The sequence below is a fragment of the Nannobrachium achirus genome (assembly GCF_963921795.1).
Source record: "Nannobrachium achirus genome assembly, chromosome: 14".
NCBI lineage: Eukaryota > Metazoa > Chordata > Actinopteri > Myctophiformes > Myctophidae > Nannobrachium > Nannobrachium achirus.
Genome location: NC_137821.1, coordinates 52354329 through 52363480, shown reverse-complemented (window position 1 = coordinate 52363480; position 9152 = coordinate 52354329).

The window sequence follows — 9152 nt, the reverse complement described above, 5'->3', positions numbered from 1 at the left end:
ATAATAGGGCTGCAGGGTTCCCCAATAGGCGGCCCGCGGGGGGCTACTGTCTGGCCCACACCAACCCCAGTAATAATGGTGGTATAAGAGCAGCAACAACACTAGTATATTGTCGTTGTTGGCTAGAAATCTTGAATCTTCCAAATGTGTACGTTCTTTCACAAATCATACAAGGCCGTCGCACAAAAGTAGTGAAAACAGCAGATCTACAAGCACACAACGCCTCGCACCGTAAGGCGCTGTGTGCTTGTAGATCGGCTGTTGCCGGGAACACATTTTGCTGTTTGGGAAGGGCTTACAGTACATGTACAGTATGTAGCAACATATTTGTTTTGTAGGCTAATTTCTGATTTAGCCCTATTCTATAGGTTAGGCCTAAATGGGTTAAATAATTTTAAAAATTATAAATTCAATACGAACGGTTTTGGACATACAAGATTTTCACCCGACAACGACGATATCTGAACTGTCGCTGGAGTAGCAGGAACGCCGCAGTCGCCCCCTGCAATGTTGCAAAATTCGGCCCTTGGGGAAAACTAATTGGGGAACCCTGTAATAGGGACTTTAAGCTACCGACGGCTACGGCAGACGGCTACAGCAACCGGACATGGATCAGTGCTCGATAGATAAACCTGCCTGCCGTCGCAGGCATCCTTACTCCAGCAGAAGCTACCTTTCCATGTAGTGTCCGCTGCATAGACGCGTCGCCATGGGAACCAAAGAGTTCAGTAAAAGGGGTGGGAAGCCGTCACTTAAAGTCCCTAATGTTGGGGGGGGGACTCCCAGTGTTTCTCAAACTTTTACATTTCAAGGTCTCCCCTTAACTCTGACTGTACCAAATGGACCCTACCATTTGTACACAGTCAGAGTTACAGACTTGTATGGGTCAATTTAGACTCCCCTAAAGGAACCCATAGAGTCCCTGGAATCCACTTTGAGAACCACTGGTCTAGCCAATGGCAACCAAAGATGATGCGGAAATCAAAGCCATGGCTTGTAAAAACCTAGCGGAAACGAATTTACTTTGTTTTACACCAGAGGAATTGTGTATATTTTGTATTGTGCCCACTGGCAGTGGCTGTCTGACATTTTGCTTTGAATTCCTCCCAGCAGAAGGTAAATGGCTAGATCTGTTACTCGCAATGTAACACAACATTTAAAAGAAATAATGATTGCGTGGGAAGCACAACCTGAGGCTAGGTTGATCCATCGACTACCAACACGGGGAGGTTATTGATCATGACAGTTATGAAAATTGAATGTTCCTGTTAGATTCCTATACTGAAGAGATTATTTAAATATGCTTCTGTTATGTTTGGAAGTATTTAAAAAAAAAAAAGAAAAAATCTAAAATAATACTATTAACTATTTTTTACCTTGTAAATATATTTTCCACAAAATATTTTTAGATGTATTTTGTTAAGTCAAAATCGTATTTTCTCATTTTCTCGGAAGAATATTCGTTTGCAATGTTTTCTGTGTTTTTAGCTTTCAGTGAATTATGTAACGCGATGGCCTTGTTCGTCGTTGACCGAGCTTCGGTTTTAAGAATCTTTGAAATATTTTGCCCCTAACCCTTAGCCCAGGGGTCTTCAGCAAGGGGTCCGGGACCCCTAGGGGGTCCTCAGAGTTACTACAGGGGGGCCTCCAAATCTTTGTGTGATTTAAACTTTTTTTTCTCCTTTTTTTATATTAACCACTTGAACCCTAGTGTCCATATTCTGAGAACTTTAGCCAATAATAGCAGATCTACAAGCTTGTAGATCGGCTATTTTGGGTTTGGTGTAGAGGGGAATAAAGCACACTAAAGCCCCTTTTCCGCTGGCCCAACACCACACCGCCCACTTGTGACAGGTTTTCCACTACAAGGACCTGGGTAGAGTGGTGTGAAAGTGGTACTAAACATGTACTAAAAAGTATCCAATCTAGAGTAGGTCTGAGCTAGGCCAAACAGGGCCAAACACTTCATAATGACTGATCACTCACTGACTTTTCATTTAGACCACCAGGATATAGTTGTAATACATGATAATAGATTCTATTGTGTTATAACCACTATTATAATCTATTATAGTGTATTTTAATTATCATAGTAATACATTAATACTTTATGGTGTATTATAATCACAGTTCTAATCCTTTATAGTATATTATAATTTAGGATAGTTGTAATAAAAATGTATATTGTATCATAATCACAGTTAAAAGGGTTAATTTGTTTCTTACCAGTTACCAGTAGGGGTACTTTTGTGTAATGGAAAATGAAGCTATTTGTATGTGGTGCGGTGTGGTGTGGTGTGGTATGAAGCTGCAGTCGAAAAGGGGCTTAAGTACTAAGTGAAATGTCTAGTTTATTATGTATTGACGGTCTAAGTGGTTAAATATCTGAAAACACAAATTGACATGAATCCAAAATACACTGACAATTGTGCTGTCAAATAATGAAACTATATGGAATCTATGAAAAGGTTGTGGGGGTCCCTGCTTCATCTCTCTCTCAGCTAAGGGGTCCTTGGCCGGAAAACGTTGAAGGCCCCTGCCTTTGCCCAATGTTGATGCTTGGCTGAAAACTGGGTCTCCCCAGGCTGTGTTTTTAACAGCCAGTCCATGGGGTACATTCAAGACTTAAATAAAGGCTTTGGCTCCCCCTTGTGGATTATCATGGTTTTGATACCAAAAACAATGTTGTATGTACAGTAACCTGTTTTTCTTTGTCTTGCCCAGAAATTTTGTCCTCGATGGGGCTGGGTGCAATAACCGCAATACCGTGGATGTGTAATGTATACCGCGGTGTTGAGTTCATAAACGCGATTAATATTATTATTTTTAAAATATCTTTTCATTCAAAACAACTTTTTGGGGAGATACTCCCATACCTTCGGTAAACAGTCATTTATTACTGCGATAACGATCCATACCGCCCCAGCCCTACGCCTCAAGAGTATCTTGATCTTTGTAATGAGGACCAGAACAAGTTCTGTATCTTAATTTCGTTTTTATAAGATTTTAGTTTATTTTATTTCTGCAATAAATCCTTAATTCAGCAAAATACGGATATGATTTGTTTTTCTTGCGATAAAAAAAAACATATGTATATACAATTGTAACACAGGATGAAAACTGAATGTACAATAATGTTTGACTGTGTGTCTGTCTGTCTGTCTGTCTGTCTGTCTGTCTGTCTGTCTGTCTGTCTGTCTGTCTGTCTGTCTGTCTGTGTCTCTCTCTCTCTCAGAACTCTGTCTTTCTCCTCTTCTCTTTCTCCTCCTGGAAGACTTTTCCACCAGGCTGCTTCTTCCATGTCAGCTTGACGTCTCCACTCACCCCGCTCTGCTTCAGTTTCTCTTTCATCTGAGAGAAAAAGAAGGAGCCTTGTTATCTTCCTCAGTAGACTCCACTCTGGTACCTTGTTATTCTCCTCAACAGACATTAGTCCCTCTGGTCCAGCTGTGATGTTGGACTTGAACCTACAGCCTAGTGCATACATGGGCAACTGGCGGCCCCCACCTTCACTTAATGCGGCCCGCAGGTTGATACCGGAATACTAATATATTATTGATTTCTGCTTTAATTCTGTCCTATATTAGGGGGCACGGTGGTGCAGTGGTTAGCACTTCGCCTCACAGCTCGAAGGTCCTGGGTTCGATTCCCACCGGGGGAAGCTGTGGGCGCTGGGGGCGTGTTCCTCCACCCGCGTCATCAGCGCCCACACCCTAGGTGGGGATGGCGATAGGGCCTTTCTGTGGTGAGTTTGCATGTTCTCCCCGTGTCTCCTTGGGCATAGGCCCTCACACAAAAACATGCAGTAGTCCTGGTTTCTATACTACCTCCCCCTAGCCAGCCAGGTGCTCCCCAATGTCCCCTGGCGCGGCAGGGGGAGAGCGGAAACCAGGACTACAGGTTAGGTAGTCACCGGGTGAAAAAAATGGGTTGCAAAACCGTGGGATAAAAAACATAAAAAAAAAAAAAAAAAACTGTCCTATATTAGTACCTTAATGACTAGTATAGCAGTATTAAAATGTATTTTTTTATGTCCAATGTATTTGTATTTACGTTCATAAAGTTAACTTAAGTATATAACTAAATGCGTTTGAAATTAAATCAACATGTTACATTTCAGGATTCCAATGAAAAAATAAAACATAATTCAGGATTCCAATTCAAAAGAAGCAAAAATAGCCGATCTACAAGCTCAAAACACATCGCAGCGCGATGACTTTGTCATTCTTACTAGAATGACAAAGTAGGACATAGCAATATGCAATGAGGCCCTCTGGAGTGAAGGTGGAAATATAGTGACACTAACCTGCTTCAAGATAGCCTCCATCACAGCAGGATCATTCAGGTCCACAGTGGGGTCGTCTGGGGTCAGCTTCAGTTTCAACACCTGCTTCGTCTCTCTGGGGACGAGGGGGGATTCTGTGGAAAGCAAAAACTGAATCCTTTCTGTTGAAATATGAATATTATAAATTCATAATTTCTGGTTTATGGAGTTTCAACTCTAATGAACTGTGAACGGCAACTCACCACTGTAACAGATGAAGTAATATTTTTCTGTACAGTCATATAGCTGAAGAATCTGTTGCGGTTCGGACCAGGGTAGCCGTCTATCACTGCACAGTCCGTGCCTGGCATTGGCCACCCCGGCCACCAGTGTCTGAAGGAGAAGTTGCTCCCATCAGACCATCTCCAGGGGTCTCTGAACAGGCCGATCCAGACAGCAGATCCGTCAGTGAGATTCTGGATCTGCTGGTTCTCTTCTTGGTTCCTCACACTGGCCAGGTCTATGTATCTGTCCCTGCAGTAGAGCTGAGCATCCCGCCACGTCTCGGAGGAACTGATCAGTAAGTAACGGGCTTTGCCTTCCACCATGCCTGACAAATAAAATAACATGCTGTAGGTCTATGTGTGTGAAATGTGAAACAATCATACTTTGTGAACATCCATAGTTGTCAGTAGTTTTTAGGAGTTGTTCCGATGGGAGAGTGTTTTCTGCTGGTGTTTCAGTCCGAGTGTATCAAAGGGTGCGTTCGGAAATGCGCACCGGGTGTGGTTAGGGATAAGGGTTAGGTTTAGGCATAGTTTTACTGAGGTTAGGGTTAGGGTTAGGTTTGAGTTTAGGCATAGTTTTACTGAGGTTAAGGTTAGGGTTAGGGTTGGGTTTAGGCATAGTTTTACTGAGGTTAGGATTGGGTTTAGGCACTCACTACACTGAGCAAACACCCGGTGCGCATATCCGAACGCACCCTTTGAATCCAAAGCGATTTACAATAAGCAGGTAATACACATCACTATAATAAGCAAGATAATATGTCAGTACATTAACAACAATATAAGAAATGCATAGGAATATCAATCTAGAAAAACATTAACACAGGTAGACCATGCGCCTAATCAGTAAAAAACTTCTAAAACCTAAAACAAATGCTATCTAGCTTCATGTATGATCATTGAGGGAATCGTATCGTAAAAGCTGACGATACTTGCCTAAAATGCGGGTATCACTCATTACTTTTTGATTATTATTATGAAACATGCATAAAGCACTTCAGCCATATCCATATATCAATGTTGTCCATTTGTAAATAGCCGATCTACAAGCTCCCAGAGCTCACCCGTAACTGAGACGGTACAAATGGAACCACATTTTTAGTGCACAATGTCATCAGATAAGTACTCAGTATCGACCAATATGCAAGTTATCGGTATAAAGGCCCATTCCCACTGGGCCAGATAAACAGATTAAAAAAGAGTTTCTCCATTCAAGTGGATGGTAAGATAAAGATTACAAATATATATCTGTCAGATATTTATCTGTATCTTACCATCCACTTGAATGGAGAAAGAGATTTTTTTTATCTGTTTATCTGGCCCAGTGGGAATGGGCCTTAATAGTAGGGCAGGAGAGAGGGGTCTACCAGCACCCCAATGACAGTTTTTCGAAACCTGTTTTTTTTGGACCGTTATGATGTCTAGTTATGATTTCTGCTTGTTGCCGTCGCCAACTAATGTCCCATGGGGTTCATTTTTAACCTTTTCTCACAACTATTCCCAATCTGAACCATACAATGGTCATAACAGAAAATGCCATAACGCTTGATGTAAACAACCTACAGGGACAAATGAACACACTTTTCTATATGATTTTGACCCAGGGAATTCATTAAAGTGGTTATTTTTTACATTTAAGCACATCTTGACCCTATTTCAGGACAGAAACGGCGAAGAATAACCCAAAAATGTTCAAAACACGTCTATACTTCTCTTTGTACAGATGAATTAAGGTGTATTCTTTTGATACCACAGGTTTTTTAGGACCCTTATGATGTCTAGTTATGATTTCTGCTTGTTGCCGTGGTCAACTAATGTCCCATGGGGTTCATTTTTAACCTTTTCTCACATATCCCCAATTAGTGTGGGGATTTAGGGGAGCAAATGCTAATTTCGTGCAATTTTGACTTAAAGCGCGAAATTTTGCACAGATGTAGCCCAGGGCTTGCTCTAATGATTTAGCTAGGGCGCCCGAGTCTGCGACCTTCGGGGTCGCCACAGCGGTCAAATCAAGTTGGGCTTCCATTAACTTTCTATACAGGAGGAAAATACACAGAAAAAGATTTTTTTTCTGGGTATTTAAGGAGGATCTGAGGGGTCTAACTAGGGGTTTGTCATGATGCTGAATCCATTGCAGGCATTTGTTTTGCACAAAAAACATTCTGTGGGCTAGAAATGGCCTCAGAAAACAATACACGTATGGGTGAGTATTCATGTTAGTCGGAGGCCTTAGGGTTTTTTTTTCTTGTGCTAATCAGTCTAAAAGTTCAAAATTTTGCACAGATGTAGCTCAGGGCATGTTCTAATGATTTAGCAAGGGCGCCCGAGTCTGCGACCTTCGGGGTCGCCACAGCACCCACACAACTCTGAAAAGTGATGACTCATCACTTTTCATCACTAAAGTCGATGGGAGCCCAACTTGATTTGGCCGCTGTGGCAACCCCGAATGTCGCAGACTCGGGCGCCCTAGTTAAACCATTAGAGCATGCCCTGAGCTACATCTGTGCAAAATCTTGAACTTTTAGACTGATTAGCACGAGAAAAAAAAACCCTAAGGCCTCCGACTAACATGAATACTCACCCATACGTGTATTGTTTTCTAAGGCCATTTCTAGCCCACTGAATGTTTTTTGTGCAAAACAAATGCCTGCAATGGATTCAGCATCATGACAAACCTCTAGTTAGACCCCTCAGATCCTCCTTAAATACCCAGAAAAAAAATCTTTTTCTGGGTATTTTCCTCCTGTATAGAAAGTCAATGGAAGCCCAACTTGATTTGACCGCTGTGGAGACCCCGAAGGTCGCAGACTCGGGCGCCCTAGCTAAATCATTAGAGCAAGCCCTGGGCTACATCTGTGCAAAATTTCACGCTTTAAGTCAAAATTGCACGAAATTAGCATTTGCTCCCCTAAATCCCCACACTAATTGGGGATATGTGAGAAAAGGTTAAAAATGAACCCCATGGGACATTAGTTGACCACGGCAACAAGCAGAAATCATAACTAGACATCATAAGGGTCCTAAAAAACCTGTGGTATCAAAAGAATACACCTTAATTCATCTGTACAAAGAGAAGTATAGACGTGTTTTGAACATTTTTGGGTTATTCTTCGCCGTTTCTGTCCTGAAATAGGGTCAAGATGTGCTTAAATGTAAAAAATAACCACTTTAATGAATTCCCTGGGTCAAAATCATATAGAAAAGTGTGTTCATTTGTCGCTGTAGGTTGTTTACATCAAGCGTTATGGCATTTTCTGTTATGACCATTGTATGGTTCAGATTGGGAATAGTTGTGAGAAAAGGTTAAAAATGAACCCCATGGGACATTAGTTGGCGACGGCAACAAGCAGAAATCATAACTAGACATCATAACGGTCCAAAAAAAACAGGTTTCGAAAAACTGTCATTGGGGTGCTGGTAGACCCCTCTCTCCTGCCCTACTATAAGGATGGAAAAAAACATCTCTAGTAGTAGTAATGCCCCGATACGGTCAAAACTCAGGTACAGTGTACATCCGAGTTTCTCCACAAATGAATTGTGATTATAGAATCATGGCTTTTATCTTAAGAAGAATACAATGCCAGTCACTCACCAGCATAGCAGATGAAGGGCATTTGATCTGTACATGCGTTGGAGGACCAGAGACCTTCACTGACACGAACCTTTCTGTGTGGAGTTTGCATGTTCTCCCTGTGTCTCCTAGGGTAGGTACCCTCACAGAAATGTAGTAATCCTGGTCTCTATAATGCCTCCCCCTGGCCAGTCTGCGCCTGATGGAGGGGAATGGAACTGGTTGGAATAATGTGTTCCTTCCACGTGCTACGTCCAACCGGGGAAGCTCCCCCTGTCAGGTGATAAGACCTGCTCACTCCTCTTGCACTGAAGGAAGAAGCATGAGTTCAGTTTGGGGCTCTCCCCAGGTCGGCAGAGGGAGAGCATTGGATTACAGCTTAGGCAATTTTCACTGGGTGAAAAATGGGTTACAAAATCGTGGCATAAAAAAACGAATATAAATATACATACTTGAGGAGGATCCCTTTCGATGGAGGGGAAAGGAACTGGTTGGAATAACGCCTTCCTACCACGCGCTAAGTCCTACCGCCGAAACTCCCCCGTCAGGTGAAAAGAAGCGGCCTGCTCACTCTTCATGTACTGATTGTTAGGCCACCGGCCACTCCATAGTAAAGGTGGAATCAGAATGCAGAGACGGAACACAGGTGTAAAGGAACAAACCAAACTTTACTTAAAACGTACTCAAAAGTCAAACAGAGGTACGCCGCACAGGGCAATATAAAGCGAGACGCAGGGAACAGTCAGTGGAATCACACAAAACCCCAAGGAGCGTGTGGAGGAGGCAAGGGCAGCCAACATGATGTTAAACATACACAATGAACCAACAGGGAACACACCAACAGGGTTCAATAAATACTCAGTCATTAGGGGAGAATAACATACAGCTGAGGGGCCTGGTGGAGTTCAGTCAATCACAGTCAAACTCAACATCAGGAAAGGGTGAAAACTCAAGAGGGCGCCAACGTGCGGCACTGGCATAACACTGATGGAAGCATGAGCTCAGTTTGGGGCCCTCCCTAGGTTGGCAG